This window comes from Chrysochloris asiatica, unplaced genomic scaffold, assembly GCF_000296735.1.
Source record: "Chrysochloris asiatica unplaced genomic scaffold, ChrAsi1.0 scaffold00546, whole genome shotgun sequence".
NCBI lineage: Eukaryota > Metazoa > Chordata > Mammalia > Afrosoricida > Chrysochloridae > Chrysochloris > Chrysochloris asiatica.
This window is the reverse complement of record NW_006409064.1, coordinates 265,368-283,316: the sequence shown is the minus strand read 5'-3', so window position 1 is coordinate 283,316 and position 17,949 is coordinate 265,368. Positions and strand designations below refer to the sequence as shown.

Below are 17,949 nucleotides of genomic sequence, written 5' to 3'. Positions count from 1 at the left end.
ACTTAGGACATATTGTCAGGAGGGACCAGTCGCTGGAGAAGGCTATCATGTTTAGTTAGGTAGAGGGTCAGAAAAAAAGAGGAAGACCCCCAGTGAGCTGTATTGTCCAAGTGGCAGCGTCGATGGACTCAAACATGGCAACAGGTTAGCCCAGGATCGGGCAGTGTTTGGTTCTGCTGTGCATATAGTTGCTATGATTCGGTACTGACTTGATGGCACCTAACAACAACAACAACGAAATCCTACAGATAAACAAAGTATTATCCATTTACCCACCACATAGGTATAATAGCATATTTGTGAAATGGGAGGCACATGTGGACAGTGCTTTGGGACACATGCTGCAAGAGTGGGTCTTGAAGATGAGGTACATGATAATATAGAACTAGGAGACAAATGTAAGAGAAAACGAACCCACAGCCGGTCCCTGTGACAGCATTGAGCAGCCTCTGGTTGAGCTCAGTGTTCCCACAAGCCAACTCCTGCATTGGCTTAACATCACAGTAGACGTGATGGATATGGTTGGGACCACAGAAATTCAACTAGGAAGTCATTGTGGAGTGCAGCACAGCATAGAAAAAAAACAGTGACCCAGGCAGTGGTAGCTATCTGTGTACAACACTGATGATTCATGATAACAGTGTAATGAAGTGCTTTGCAGATAGACACAAAATGGTCAAAGGCCATCACAGCCAACAACATGGCCTCTGTGCTGCACAGGAAATGAAAGAAATGAAGCTGGCTTATGCAGGCCACAAAAGAAATTGCTTTGTTTGTAGAGAGGAGATTCTCCAGCATCTTTGGCAGTGTCACTGTGGAGTAGCAGATATCTATACATGATAGGTTTCCCAGGAAGAAATATATAGGTGTATGGAGTTTGGGATCAGAGATGACTATCATCAGGATAGCTCCATTCCCAGCCACATTGACAAGATAGATGGTGAAGAAAATCACAAGGAGAAGAGGTCATAGTTTCTGGTTCTCTGTCACTCCTAGGAGGAGAAATTCAGTGACTGAGTTTTCATCAGCATCACTTAAAAGCAAAGACAAAATCATATATCAACCATTATTTCAAGTGAGAATTTGTTGCCAAACAAAAACGTTCTGAGGGAGCATATAATTGTTTTACATGATTCCTCCCTCAGAGTTTTACAGAATGTGACCTATTAAGAATGTTAGATAGTAAGGCTGTTATGGACTATGACTTAGTCAATCTTAATTTTTTTTAAAAATCTAGGTCCATTATTAGTGTTTATTTTTTCTAGGAGATACAGAGCACGTTAAAACCGTGCTCACTGAAAGCTAGGAAGACTTAAAATACTTACTGATGAAGATCAAAGACTACAGCCTTCTATATGATTTGCTCTTCGAAGTAACGAAAACAAAAATCTTGACCACTGGACCAACAATCAACATCCATATAAATGGAGTAAAGACTGAAATTGTCAAAGACTTCATTTTGCTTGGATCAACCATCAACACTCATGTAGGCCATAGTCAAGGAATCTTCGAAGAACAGATGCATTTTGGTTATGGTGTTAAAGGAGAATATTGAAAATACTATTGTCTGCCAAAAGAACAAATAGATCTGTGCTAGAAGAAATACAGCCAGAGTGCTCCTTGGAAGCTAGGATGGTCAGATTTTGTCTCTCATAGTTTGGCGATATCGTTAGGAGGGACCAGTCACTGGAGAATATATCATGTTTGGTAAGTAGGAGGGTCAGTGAAAAAGAGGAAGACAGCCAGCGAGATGGATGGGCACAGTGGCAACATCAGTGGGCTCAAACAGAGCAACGACTGTAAGGTTTGTCCAGGACAGGGCAGTGTTTCATCCTGTTGTTCATAGGGTCACTATGAGTTGGTATCGACTCCTTGGCACCTAGCCACAACAACAACATCTTTTAAAAGTATTACTTGTATAGCACTGTAGGATAAACACTGGACTTCTAACTACATGATTGGTTGTTTAAAGACACCAGATACTCCTGAGAGACTTAATATAGGGTCAGTATACATCAGCAGCATGACAGCACTTTACTTGACCACACTGCTATCTCTAAACCTAAAGAGAAGCCACCTGAAAGATTTTTTACTTAGTAAAATAGAGATGAACTCATTAAAACCACATAGTTTTTGAAGAAACAACAAAAAAAGCCCTTTAAAATAGTTATAAATACATTTGTTCATCTTAGAATGTACGTGGGTGGTGCTTGCTCCTTTTTGGAAGTGTATCCATGAAAGCTTAACTCAGCCTTTGCTGGGATAGAAAAGTTGTTGATATTGTTAGGAGCCGTTGAGTTGGGTCTACCTTAGCAGAATCCTGTGCACAAGAGAAGGAAACACTGCCTGGTTCCATGCAAACCTCACATTTGTTGCTATGTTTGAACCTATTTTTACTGCCACTGTGCCAATCCATCTTGTTGGAAGTCTCCCTCTTTTTTGCTTACCTTCAACTTTATCAAGCATGATGTCCTTCTCCAGGGAATGCTCTCTCCTTATAAACTATCCAAAGAATATGACATAAATTCTGGCCATCTTAGTCTTAGGAGTATTCTGGTTTTATTTTTTCTAACACAGATGTGTTTGTTCTTCTCATAGTCTATGGTATTTAACGATATTTTTTTCCAACACCATGGCTCAAATGCATCAATTCTTTTATGGTCTTCCTTATTCATTGTCCAACTTTCACATGCATATGAGACTATTGAACATTGAGACAGTCATACTTTAGTCCTCAAACTGACATCTTTGCTAGTAAAGTAGGCTACAATAATCAGATATTATTAGGAAGAGATGTATTTCAACTTTCACCATTGCTGTGTTTTCTTGACTTGGAGTCCACTCAGTGACAAAGGGTCTTTTTTTTTTTGGTATCTGCTGATAGGGTTAGGTTATTACTTGAAACTTAATATTATCACAAAGTAGGATCCCTGAATTCCTTCTTTAGTAATGGTATGGTGCTTCTATTTTTCTACTTGATCTGGAATCTTTTTCCTTTATCAGACCCCAATAGGCTCAAGTGTTCGCCATTTCTGGTTAAGTAATGCTCTTCCTCCAATAGGCTCAAGTGTTCACCCTTCCTACCACCCGATACTGACCTTTCCTTGAAGTTTCTATGACTTCATCTTGCTTGAAATCTTCCATTCCCATGGGCTCAATTTTCTTTAGTGCTATTTTTATTTGGTCTGCAATAACATTACTTCAGATGTTAAGGAATATTACACCTCAAGTGAAAATCAACGTCTTCACCTCTAGTTCCATTAATCTGACACTGATAGTCACGCTTCCTTTTTTCCTCAGAAGTCTGTCTGTTACATCATCAACTCTCTCCAAAGTCCTTAGAAAATTCCAGTGCTTCTCATTCAAAACATGTTTTCTTGGTTTTCCCTTACTATCAAACACAATTCCTGTTTCCTACTAAAGGAATATACTAATTTTCATGTCATTTGCAGATTTGAAATAATCATATTTTCATCAGTGAATGATAAACTCTTGTGGAAATTCATTAAATAAGGTTTAGTATTTAACTAAGTTCAGACTTTTTACTGAGAGACTGTAAAGCTTTAACTGTCTTCCATCCATTATTTGAAAAGTATCTGACATTATTTCTTTTAGATACATTGACAAAAACAGACGTACTTTTCTGAAACAACTTCCTTTTCGTTCTTTTCATTTCCATATGTAGTGGATTAACTGTTGCTCATTGGGAAGAAAGAAGTGAGATTATGAGCTCCCCGTATCAGGTTTGGAAGCCTTGAGAGAAGAATAAGAAGTGTAAGAAAATCTGAAGAGATGCAGACATTGGGGAATTTCCTGTAAGAGGGGAATCACTCAAGGCTTGAGATATTACTAATAGAAGAAGAAAATGATTTAAAGTGACTAGAGAGAAAAAGGGAATGAACGAGGGAATATGTCTAAGATACCCCTGATATTCTAGACTTTTTATGTTGTAAATAAGTGCCGTTAAGTGTGTTCATACTCATAGAGACCCCATGTAGTGTTTCCAAGGAGCTTGCATCTCCAACCTTTCAGTTAGTGTTTATTATATATGAACTGTTAGCAAGTTTGAAAAATTGTCTAATTTCTACTATAGCTGTATGAAAAGGTTGGCTTTAAATCATTCAGAGTAGCATTTATGGATGTCATTCTTGTTAAGGGCTGTCGGGTGGATTCTGACTCATAGTGACCCTGTGTCTGATTCCTGAGAAGCAGATGTTGTGTTTGAACCACTGACCTTTTGTTTACCTGTCCAGTGCTTTATCCTAAAGTAACACACCAGGACTCTGTATATATTTCATGTATTTAAGAACTTTTCTTCCTAAAATACAAGCACATTTACAAAGTTCCTATTTAAAATACAAATGACATGTCAAATATTATTGAATCGCAGACTCACAAAACAAATTATATCAAATATTCATTGGGCAGACAAATCTCTTTCTAAGTTTTAAAGATGATAAGATATCAATTTCCTCTGCAATAAAGACATAATTTCTTTTACTGCAATTATCATATTTAGACATTTTGATTTGCTTTGGAGAATAGCCAAAGAATGAGCATGGTGAACTGAGAATGATAATGAAAATATTGGAAGTAAAGTGCCTTCATAATCCAGAATCAAATGAAGAGCCCCTCATTAAATAGAGCATCTGCTTGGGCATTGATCTTTAATACTAGGAACTGAGCAAATGAATCACTGGCAGGCACTATGAGCAGCTTCCCAGCCTCTCTCCAATTTCATTTTCTTACCTGATCATATTAAGATTCACAAGTAAGAAAACTTTTCAGTTTTAACTCCCAGTGATTTTAAATAAACAATTGAAATGATAATTCAGGTTGGGATTGCTACATAAACTCTTTTATCTTCAAAATCCTCTTTCTCACTTCCTAAAGCTCTGCCTCCATTTTTATGAGCTACAGATCTCTAGGCATGAAAACTCTGAGAAAGAGGGTTAATTGTATGTTAAGAATTATCGTATTAATAAACCAGATGGTTAATATATGGAAGCAATCCTGGATATTTCTATCTTGAGTTCCAATTTAAAAAAACATAATTACTCTCCCTATTTTACTACTTGGATCTTTAGTTTCAAAATCATGGACATCAATCCCAGCCCCAATTGCCAAATATGTTTCCTTAATCAAATTTCCTAAAACAGAGGCATTGATTTGCTTTCTCATCTTTGATGCCTTGGAAAATACTCCTGGGTTTCAAGTGTAAACAGAATTGGCTATGTGAATTGTTGTTGTCGTTAAGTACCGTGGAGTCGGTTCCAACTCATAGTGACCCTGCACTGGATTTCCGAGGCTATGAATCTTTACGGGAGCAGAACGCCTCATCTTTCTCCTGAGGAACAGCTCGTAGTTTCCAACTGCTGACCTTGAGGTTGGAAGTCCAACTCATAACCACTAATTATTCACATCCCATTCATCAGACAGGTAGATAATCATATTAATAGTCTATGTGCTTTTGACTGTGATTATGTTTACCAAATTAATAATTTTTTATTTTATGCTGAGCATATAAATTGTTGTGGTTGTTGTATGCCATCAAGTTGCTTCTGACTCACAGTGACCCTCTCTAGGGTTTCTGAAGTTGTAAATCTTGATGGAAACAGAAAGCCTCATCTTTGTCCCACACCAAATGAATAGAAAAATCAAACTTCACATCAATTAGATGTTAAATGTAAATGTTGTTTAGTTTAAGGATGACATGATGAGATAGTTGTAGACTCAAATACACCATCTAGACAAGATTTAGCTTAATAATTGAGTTTAGTATTGCTATATCCTTGGACCACATGAGGAGCTCTGGTAGTGTAGTGGTTACGAATCTGGCTGTGAACCGCAAGGTCAGCAGTTCAAAACTACCAGCTGCTTTGTGGGAGAAAGATGAGGCTTTCTGCTCCCGTAAAGGTTTATAGCCTTGGAAACCCTGTACAGGGTCGCTATGGGTCAGAACCGACTCGACGGCACTTAAGAACAACAGCATATCCTTGGACCACATAGTTGAAGTAAATACTTCCCAAGGTTCTCATCCATGGGTGGCCATGAAGAATATTTAACACCCAGTTTAGTAAACTACTTGTCGCTGAATGGCACAGACAGTTAAGAGCCCAACTACCCTAACAGTTGCCATTCTAAACCTACTGAGAAGGCCCTAGGGAGAAAGGCCTGGGGAGCTACTCCTGACTGTTCAGGGCCTTGAAAACACTCTAGAGTACAGCACTGTGAGTGGAATCCAGAGGATGGCAACTGGTTTAGTTTTATTGTCAAATAATTTATTTAACATATATCATTGTATTCCCTTAGTTATGGACTCCTGGTGTGGGGCTGTAAGATCAGCACTGGACTGTGAACCACAAGGTCAGCAGTTCAAGCTCACCAGTAGCTCCTTGGGAACTCTATACTGCTACCCTGTGAGTTGGAACCAACTCAATGGCACTTATCAACAACAAAATCCTCTAATTGAACTCTAACATACCCTTTAAAGAAGTCCTGGTATGGTTCTGTAGGATAAGGATAAGGTACTGGCAACTACAAGATTGGTGATTGAGAGTCACTAGCTGCTCCTTGGCAACCCTAAACAGGGTTGCTATGCATCAAAACAGACTTGATGGCAATTAACAACAACAACAACAACAACAAAAAAATACTGTATAAAATAGCTTCCTGGGTACTGTAATGGAGTTGTGGTGTGGCACTATGAATTAATGTGCAGGACTACAATGTCGGTTTGAACTGACAGCTCGGCAGTTCAAGCTCACCAGCCACACCTCAGGTAATATAATTAGAAGCATAAATGATTCATTAGATAACTTTGATAATTTCCAAATAATTGTTAAGCTCAGAGGATTTCCTGTGTCATCTTTTGACACTTAATGATGATTAAGGTATGACTTACGACCATGTGACCTTGCAGCTCAATTTCCATTAAGGGTACACCTAAGCTCTTCTCTGGATGGCAAAACTGCCCCTCCCTGACTGGCTAGGGGAGTTTTAATTAATTTACTTTCACAGGTACCCTGCCTGAGGGTAATGCTTTCTATATTTGCAATTTGTGTTCTGATAGAACTCAAAAGGAAGCTGAATTTATATCAAGACTCAAATGGAGTTAGAACTCTTCCTGTTTTAACAAAACTCATGTTGTTCTTAAGCACTGCCAATTCGGTTCCAAATCACACCAATCCTGTATAGGGTTTTCGAGGAGTATCTAGTGGGCTTGAACCACCAAACTTGCAATTTGCAGCCCAGTGGTTCTCCTATAGCACCACTGTTGTTCTTGTTTTTAAGAACTGTTGAGTTGATTTCGACCCATAGCGAGCCTGTATAGGGTTTAGGAGCAGCTGGTGAGCTTGAACTGCTGACTTTCCAGTTCAAATCGACTTTGGAGTCCTGCACATTAACCCACAGTGCCACACCATGACTCAAATGTACATCTTCTCAAATCTTTGAAGCATTGCATCATTTTTATAAGAATGCTGCCCCATATGAAATAACAGTTTTTAGATGGATCAAACATTTTAATGAAGATTAGGAAGTGCTCAAGTATTAACCATGAGAGGGAAAACATCAATTAGAAGAATCAATAAGTTGTACCTGAAATTCAAAACTGGTGAAAGGAAGCCATAGAATTAGCATTTGATGCACTAGCTATTGAAGTTGAAATCTCTGATCAGAACCCAGAGGTACTCAACTTCACCCAGAGTCCTCTGCCTGAATGTGCTCTACTCCTGCCACTGGTGATGGTGGTACCAGTGATGCCCAGGGTGCTCCTGGGCTCTTGGCTTTGGGCTGAGGAAGCTGAATATGAACAGGAAGCAGCTGCATCCACAGGGTGGCAGCAGCCAGGGTCACCCCTGTCAGCTTTGCTGTTGGTACCACATGTGAGGTGCCCAAGGCCATTTTTCTGTGTGGCTCTCCCATCCTGCACTTAGATGTGCACAAAGTATTGATCCAGTTGTTGGCACAGCCCCTGCCTGGACCAGTCCACACATGGCAAGTCTAGACTGCAGGATTCAGGCAATGCAGCTCTCAGGTTTTGTCTGACAGGCTCCCTCCCATAAGGCTTTAACATAACAGACTTCCAGAGATTTAACTGCAGATTGTACAGGGACTGCCTGGATATAATAGTGAAAGAAGACCACAGAATTATCATTTGATAAATAGCTATTGAAGACAAAATCTCACATGTAAGCAGACATCTCTGACTCAGCAAATGTTTGACATGATGGGTGCCAAAAGCATTCCATCAGTGTTGTTTAACCAAAATGAAGGCTTGCCACTTGTCACTGTAGTCAATCACAGAGACAGGGTGAGATCCAATCCAAGCTTTATTAACAGAAAGCCAGCAGTCTGGAGGATGCAGAAAATAGTTTTTCAAGACTGTTTTGTCCATCATGAAGAACAAACACATTATACAGGGTAAGTTACATTTGGATGTACACTTAATCTATCTTAACATTAAGGTAGCATTCTTTGAGAAAAGAAACAATAAAGCAATAAACTTCTTCAAACATTGTACCTTTAGAGAAAAAGGGACAATCATGAATAATCCTCAAACATTCCATCTTTTGGGAAAAAGGAACAATCAGGCAATAATCCTATTCAAGCATTACATCTTTTGGAATACAAGCTGCTTAGTTCCTGAGATAACTATCTGGTGGACTTAAGCATGTCCTGTTCTCCTTCTAGGACCATGAGGTCATCTTGGCTAATTTTATATTAACTTCCCCATTTGCAGGGTCTTCATTTATCAAGACCTAATGACTAAACCTACTCCATTTTGTTTAGGTTGATAGATCCATGCTATCTATCCTCAGTTTTTCAAACAAGATTGAAGCTAATAAAAATACTTTTATAGAATGAATAGGAACTGGGGATGGGTCTTGGATTTTTTAAATAAAATCTGGAGAACAAGGTCCAATAAAAATAGTTGATTCTGAGGGCATCTGTTGGATCAGTTAAATTTAAGTCAAAGAGGTCAGTTAGGAAGGTTATAGTGACTGTTTTTGATAGACTGAAAATCTTGATAGATTTTCTGTAAGTTTTTTATGAAGTTATAAGAACATTGAAAACCACATTGGTGAACAAAAGGCCAGGAAAGTCCTGCTGAGAAAATTTCCCATCACGACAATGTAACTACTCATTCTTCTAGGGTAGCATGAAATGTCCTGTGAGAATTCCTTTGAGAAGCCTTTCTCATCCACTCTACAGCCCTGAGCTTGTCCCTTCAGACAATTTTTGGTTCCCAATTTCAAAGAACATTTAAAAGGAACACAACGTTGAGTCCTGTAGGATACGAAAATTCTGTCATGACATGGTATAAATCAAAGGGTGTGAGAGTCTTCAGGGAAGACAGAAGAGAGATGGAAATACACCTTCAGTAGTGTACAGTCCTAGTTGGAGGATATGTTGACAAACAATAGCTTCACATTTTGATATTTTGTTTAATAGAAAGTTTCTACTACTCTGTAGCAAAGAGCTCTGATAGCATAGTGATTATGATTTGGGCTGCTAATCCCAACGTCAGCAGTTTGAAACCACCAACCATTCAGTGGAAGTAGGATGAGGTTTTTTCTGCTCTTACAAAGTTTTATAGCCTCACAAACCCAATGCTTTGTGTTGGAATCAACTCCATGGCACAGAACCACCAGCAGCAGCACATTATTTTGTGACTATACTTTTTGTCTTAGCTTCATATCTAACACATTTGCCAGTGTTCTGACTTTCATTTGTGCAGTGCAAAAGGGTTCAAGAATGTTCATGAAAAAATTCTATTATCTTATTTATTTCATTTTCTGTGAATTTTTTGAAGTCCCCTTGTATAGTCGTATTGGTTACATTAATCCTGTATTTGGTAATTCAATCAGTTGTGTAGAAATGGCTTGGTAGGGGCATCCTATGCCCTCTAACTTTACATGGGGAAGAGAGAATAACCGTCAGCATCAGTCCAAGGCTAATTCCTATGATGTGGAAGTCAGACACACCTCCTCTCTGAATATATTGACCAGTTCTGATACCAGTCATTCCTCCCATAACACTCTCCTTTTCTGTTAGGTTTGATAACTCATAGAAATGGCCATACAGACTTACAGACAATACCCATGATTATGGAGGTGTTTAGGAAAGTAACAGGTTGCAATTCAGGATCTGTAAAGACTCTTCTCATCTGTGCCCACAGGTAGGCTTCTACTGAGCCCTCAGCCTCTTGGCTCCTTCGTCCCATGGTTATTTTGGATCTCTTGAACCACCCAGCCTCTGTCCTGCTCTGAAAAGTGTTATAAAACCCTTTAGCTGTATTGGTAAATACCCAAGGTAACTAACTTCACCCATACTCCTCTGCCTGAAGGTGCTCTACTCCTCCCATGGGTGATGGTGGTACCAATGAGGCCCAGGGTGCTCCTGGGCTCTTGAAGTTGTTCTGAGGAAGCTGAACATGATCAGGAAGCAGCTGCATCTACAGGGCAGTAACAGCCAGCACCACCACTATCAACCTTGCTTCTGGTACCACATGCGAGGTTCCCAAGACCATCTTTCTGTGTCCCTTCCCCACCACGCACCTGGATGTGCACCAAGTATTGATCCAGTTGTTGGCACAGGTCCTGCTTGGACCACTACACACTTAGCAAGTCTAACCTGCTGTATTCAGGGGACACAGCTCTCAGACTTTGTCTGGCAGGCTCCCATAAGGCTTTAATATAATAGACTTCCAGTGATTTAACTGCAGATTGTACAGGGATTGCCTGGACATAATAGTGTTCGCACAACATCCAAATTGCATGATGTCCTATTTCACAGAACGTGTAGTGGATGTCAGCAATGCATGTCTGTATATGACTGTATATGTAGTTCACACATACACAGTTAACATAAGGTTTAGCTCTGTGGGTTAATGTGCCAGACTGCAAGCTCAGCAGTTCAAGGTTACCAGCTGCTCCTCGGAAATGCTATACAGGGTGTCTATGGGACGGAAGCTACTTGACAGCACTTAACAACAACAATAACAACATATGTACATAGTTATTCTGTGTATCTTTCTTTACACATATATGTATACATATCTACCCTATGTAACCACACACATATTTTATGACTATTATTACAAAAGTATATGTGTCATAATATTTGCCAAAATGGACCCTCTTTCTTGTGTATGTATTGATCTAGCCGAAGCTGTGCACACTTCATGTACATTCAATATTGCCTCTGTTCTAGTTGACTTTTAGAAGATGTCTGAAGACTGAAGGGTCAGATGACTTTAGATAAACCCTTGGCTATTTTATTTCTGTTAGTTAGTGATCATAGTGTATTTGTGCTAAGTACTAATTTGCCTTCTTGTTTGAAGAACAAAAAATCATGATATATTTAAGAATTTTTCTTATTTCATGTTAGCTAGCATTTGGTTCATCAATTAAGCAACCATGACCCAAAGTAAATTGTTAAATATAAGAGTATAATACATTTTTGCTGACATTTAAATGTGATAACCTAACAAAACCCTACAGATGCACAATGCTAAGTATTATCTATTTATCCAGTGCATAGGTAAAAAAGCATATTTGTATACTTAATTTTATATAAGTACATAGTTAAATATAAATCAAATCAATTATATCAACGTATTACCCCAAACCAATCCATCATGAAGTTTCTATGGCTAGTGCCCAACTTGTTCAAGTTTCTTTCATACAACCACCTTCTACTTACTATGTACATCACTTACTACTACTAGGATTCCTGGTGCAGCATTGTAGGATAAGCAGTGGACTTCTAATTGAAATCTCAGCAGTTCAAACTCACCCAGTGTTCCTTGCAAACCCTGTACAGAGTCAATGTGAGTCGGAATCCACTTGACCACACTTAACAACAACAACTACTTACTACACTAGGATTTACCTTTTATGTTTCTTTTATTCAGTTTCAACCTTTGTTTCCAACTTTATACATATTCTAAACAATTTAAGAAATAGTGTAAAAATAAATCCCATCATTCTCATTGACAGCTTATTTATACCTCAGAGTAATTCTCTGGATTCCTTTATTCATAACTTCCTCCTGACCACTCTGGCCAAGGCCCTCTTCACTTCCTTGTTCCTCAAAGTATAGATGAGTGGATTGAGTACAGGTGTGACCACAGTGTACATGACGGCAATGATTCGGTCCTGGTCCACGGAGCTGTTTGAGGCAGGGAGAGTGTAGGTGGAGATAGCAGGACCATAGAAAAGAATAACCACCATGAAGTGGGAGGCACATGTGGACAGTGCTTTGTGAAGCATGCTGCAAGAACGGGTCTTGAAGACGAGGTACATGATAATATAGAAATAGGAGAGAAATGTGAGAGAAAACGAGCCCATGGCTATGGTCCCTGTGACACTATTGAGAAGCCTCTGGTTGAGCTCAGTGTTCCCACAAGCCAACTCCAGCATTGGCTTAACATCACAGTAGAAGTGATGGATATGGTTGGAACCACAGAAGTTCAACTTGGAAGTCATTATGGAAGGCATCAGGGCATAGGAAAAACAAATGACCCAGACTGTGCTAGCCATCAGTGTACAGGTCTGATGATTCATGATAACAGTGTAACGAAGTGGTTTGCAGATAGCCACAAAACGGTCAAAGGCCATCAAGGCCAACACCATGGCCTCTGTGCTGCCAAAGAAATGAAAGAAATAAAGCTGGCTTATACAGGACACAAAAGAAATTGATTTGTTTGTAGAGAGGAGATTTTCCAGCATCTTTGGCAGTGTCACTGTGGAGTAGCAGATATCCAGACACGATAAGTTTCCCAGGAAGAAATACATAGGCGAATGGAGTTTTGGATCAGAGATGACAACCATCAGGATAGCTCCATTCCCAGCCATATTGACAAGATAGATGATTAAGAAAACTACAAAGAGAAGAGGCCACAGCTCCTGGTTGTCTGTCACTCCCAGGAGGAGAAATTCAGTGACTGAGGTTTGATTCGGCATCACTTAAAAGTAAAGACAAAATCATATATAACCATTATTTCTAATGAGAATTTTGTTGCCAAGACAAAAATATTCTGAGGGGGCACATAATTGTTTTACATGATCCATATTTCAGAGTTTTACAGAACGTGGCCTATTAAGAATGTTAGCTATTAAGGCTGTTATGGACTATGACTTAGTCAATCTTAAAAAAAAATCTTTTAATTTAGGTCCATTAGTAGTTTTTCTTTTCTCTAGGAGATGCAGAACATGTTACAACCTTGCTTACTGAAAGCAAAGAAGACTTAAAATACTTACTGATGAAGTTCAAACACTACAGCCTTCAGTATGACTTGCACCTGGAAGTAACGAAAACAAAAATCCTCACCACTGGACCAATAATCAATATCCATATAAGTGGAGTAAAGATCGATATTTTCAAAGACTTCATTTTGCCTGGATCAACCGTCAATACTCATGGACCCTAGACAAAAAAATTAAATGATGTATTGCATTGGGGAAATCTGCTTACCTATCGTGTTAGGTAAGTTGGAGTGTCAATGAGTAAGAAGACAGCCAGAGAGATAGACTAGCACAGTGGCAGCATCAATGGGCTCAAACTTAGCGATGACTGTGAGGTTTGTCCAGGACTGGGCAGTGTTTCGTCTTGTTGTGCATAGGGTCACTATGAGTCAGTACTGACACAATGGCACCTAGCAACAACAACAACATCTTTTAAAAGTTTTCTGCATGTAGTGCTGTAGGATAATCACTGGACTGCTAACCACTGCTAACTGTTTAAAGCCACCAGCTTCTCTTCAGAGACTCAATACAGAGTTGTTATACATCAGAAGTGTGACATCAATTAACTTGACCACACTGATATCTCTAAACCTAAAGAGAAGCCACCTGAAATATTTTTACCTAGTAAAATAGACAGAGATAAAGTCATTACAACCACAAAGGCTTTAAAGAACAGCAAGAAGAAAAGTCTTTAAAATATTAGTAAATACATTTGTTCATCTTAGAATGTACATGGGACTTTCTCCATTTTGGAAGTGAATCCATGAAAGGTTAACACAGTCTTTACTGGGATAGAAAAGTTGTTGTTGATATTGTTAGGAGTCATCAAGTTGGTTCTGCCTTAGCAGAATCCTGTGCACAACAGAAGGAAACACTGCCTGTTTCCGCGCAAACTTCACATTTATTGCTACGCTTGAGCCCATTTTTGCTACCACTGTGCTAACCCATCTTGTTGAAAGTCTCCCTCTGTTTTGCTGACCTTCAACTTTACCAAGCATGATGTCCTTCTCCAGTGAATGGTCCCTCCAGATAACATGTCCAAAGTATGAGAGACAAACTCTGGCTATCTTGGTTTATAAGGAGCATTTTAGTTGGACTTTTGCCCACACAGATTTGTTTGTTCTTCTAGCAGTCTATGGTACTTTCCATATTTTTTTTCCAACACCATGGCTCAAATGCATAAATACTTCTATGGTCTTCCTTATTCATTGTCCAACTTTCACATGCATATGAGACTATTGAACATTGGGCTAGGCATACCTTAGTCCTCAAACTGACATCTTTGCTAGTAAAGTGGTGGTGGTTGGTTGATGGTGGTTATGTGCCATGCAGTGGGTTCTGACTCATAGCGACCCTGTACGGGGTTTCCGAGGCTATAAATCTTTCTTGGAGCAGAAAGCCTCATCTTTCTCCCACAGAACAGCTAGCAGTTTCAAACTGGTGACTTTGAGGCTTGCAGCCCGATTCATAACCACTATGCTACCAGAGCTACATTAATCAGATAGTATTAGGAAGAGATGTATTTAAACTTTCACCACTGCTGCATTTTCAGACTTGGAGTCTACTCGATAGCAAAGGTTTTTTTTTGTTGTTGTTGTTTTGATCTGCTGATTGGTTTAGGTTATTACTATAACATTTTCACAATATTTTCACAAAATAGGATCCCCAAATTACTTCTTTAGTAATGGCATAGGGTTTCCATTTTTCTACTTGATCTGGAAACTTTTTCCTTTATCAGAACCTGAGTTTCTGGGTAAGTAATTCTCTCCCTCCAACAGTTCCCTCTTGTACCACCCAATACTGACCTTTCCTTTAAGTTTCTATGGCTTCATTCTGCTTGAAATCTTCTTTCCCCCTGTGCTCAATTCTCTTAAGTGCTATATTTATTTGGTCTGCAATAACATTATTTCAGATGTTAAGGAATATTCCACCTTAAATGAAAATCACTTTCTTCACCTCTAGTTCCATTAATCTGACACTATACTTTTTCCTCAGAAGTCTGTCTGCTACATCATCAAAGTCCCTAGAAAATTTCAGTGCTTCTCATTCAAAACATGTTTTCTTGGTTTTCCCTTTCTATCAAACACAATTCCTGTTTCCTACTAAAGGAACATACTAATTTTCATTTCACTGAAAGATTTGAAATAATCATATTTTCATCAGTGAATAGTAAACTCTTGTGGAATTATTGATAAATTCATTAGATAAAGTTTAGTATTTGACTAAGTTCAGACTTTTTACTGAGATACTGTAAAGCTTTTTAACCTTCTTTACTCCATTAATTGAAAAATACCTTACATTATCTCTTTTAGATACATTGACAAAAGCAGATGTACTTTTCTGAAACAACTTTCTTCTTGTTCCTTTCATTTCCATATGTAGTGGATTAGCTCTTTCTCATTGGGAAGAAAGAAGTGGGGATATCAGCTATGTTTACCTGGTTTGTAAGCATTGAGGGAAGAATAAGAAGTGTAAGAAAATCTGAAGAGACGCAGACATTGGGGAGTTTCCCATGAAAGGGAAATCATTCAAAGCTTGAGATATTACATAGAAGAAGAAAATGATTTGAAATGACAAGAGTAAAAAGGGAATGAATGTCTAAGAAACTCCTGGCACTCTAGACTTCCTATGTTGTAATTAAGCCCCATTAAGTGTGTTCAGACTCATAGAGACCCCATATATTGTTTCTAAGGAGCGGCTGGTGGGTTTGCATTGCCAACCTTGCAGTTAGTGTTTATTATATCTGACATGTTAGCAATTTTTAAAAGTGTCTAATTTCTACCACAGGTCTATGTAAAGGCTGATTTGTAATCATTTAGAGTAGCATTTTTGAATGTCATTGTTGTTAAGGACTGTCAGGTGGGTTCTGACTCATTGTGACCGTATATGTGATTCCTGAGGAGCAGCTGTTGTGTTTGAACCACTGACCATTTGTTTAGCAGTCCAGTGCTTTATCCTAAAGCTCCATACCAGGAGTCCATATATATTTTATGTATTTAAGAACTTTTCTTTCTAAAATACAAGAACACTTACAAAATTCCTATTTAAAATACAAATGACATGTCAAATATTTTTGATTCTCAGACTCACAAAACAATTTATATAAAAAATTCACTGCGCAGACAAATCTTTTTCTAAGTTTTAAAGATGATATAAGATATCAATTCCCTCTGCAATAAAGAAATAATTTCTTTTACTGCAATTTTCACATTTAGAGATTTTTATTTGCTTTGCAGAATGCCTAAAGAATCAGGAATGTTGAACCGAGAATGATAATGAAAAATTCAGAAGTAAAGTGCCTTCATAATCCACAACCAAAATAAGGAGTCACTCATTAAATAGAGCATCTGCTTGGGCATTTATCTTTAATAGTAGGAACTAGCAGCTCAGTCACTCACAGGCAATATGAGCAGCTTCCCAGCATGTCTTCTATTTAATTTTCTTACCTGATCAAATTAAGATTCACAAGTAAGAAAAGTTGTCAGTTTCAACTCCCAGTGATTGCAAATAGAAAAACAATTGAAATGATCATTCATGTTGGGATTGCAATGTAAACTCTTTATCTTCCAAATCCTCTTTTTCACTTTCTGAAGTTCTTCCTCCATTTTTATGAGCTACAGATCTCTAGGCATGAAAATCCTGAGAGAGAGGGTCACTTGTGTGTTAAAAATTATTTTAAGAAGAAATAGGATGCTTAATAAATGGGAGCAATCTTGGGGAATTTCTATCTTGAGTTCCAATTAAAAAAAATTAGTTACTCTTCTTATTTTACTACTTGGACTTATTTTACTACTGGACACTACCTCCAGCCCCAGTTGACAAATATGTTTCTTTAATCAAATTTCCTGGGATACAGATATGGATTTGCTTTCTTATTATAGATGCTTTGGAAAATACACTTGGGTTTTAAGTGTAATGAGAATTGGCGTTGAGAACTGTTGTTATTAGGGGCCATCGAGTTGGTACTGACTCATAGTGACCTTATGCACAACAGAATGAAACACTGCCTGATCCTGGGCCAAACTCACAATTAGTGCCACATTTGAGCCCATTGATGCTGCCATTTTGGCAATCCATCTTTCTGTGTGTGTGTGGGGGGGGGAGGGAGTCTTCCTCTCTTTCTCTGACCCTCCACCTTACCAAACAAGATATCCCTTTCAAGTGAATGGTCCCTCCTGACAATATGTTTGAAGAATGAGAGATGAAGTTTGACCATCCTAGCCTCCAAGGAGCACTCTGGCTACACTTCTTCCAACACAGATCTGTTTGCTCTTTTGGCAGCCTTTGGTACTTTCAGTGTAATAACTGAAAAGCATCAATTTTTCTATGGTTTTCCTTATTGACTGTCCTGCTTTTGCATGAATATGTGGTTTTTGAAAATAGTATGGCTTCAGTTAGGCACACCTTAGTCCTCAAGCTGATGTCTTTGCTTTTCAACACTTTAAAAAGTTCTTGTGCAGAACGCCCACACTTGTAGATGGTACCCATGTGACCTGGCCTGGATGACTGGATAATCAGAGCTCAACCAGGAGAAGAAAGAAGAGGAAAAAAAAGAGTTATCTGATACAATTTGATGAACTTGACCTACACCTATGGATGCAGTGACTCAAAAGAGGGAACAAACCCTTACAGCAAGAAACATTCCCACCCCCTCTACACACAGAGTAGACAGAGATGGGCATCGTGGATATTGGAT

General features: G+C 38.6%; 2 pseudogenes; both read right to left on the bottom strand.

The window, feature by feature from the left end:
• Positions 1–268: 268 nt before the first annotated feature.
• On the bottom strand, positions 269–1,056 carry LOC102823329 (annotated as a pseudogene).
• A 10,961-nt stretch (positions 1,057–12,017) lies between these two features.
• On the bottom strand, positions 12,018–12,971 carry LOC102822954 (annotated as a pseudogene).
• Positions 12,972–17,949: the final 4,978 nt, after the last annotated feature.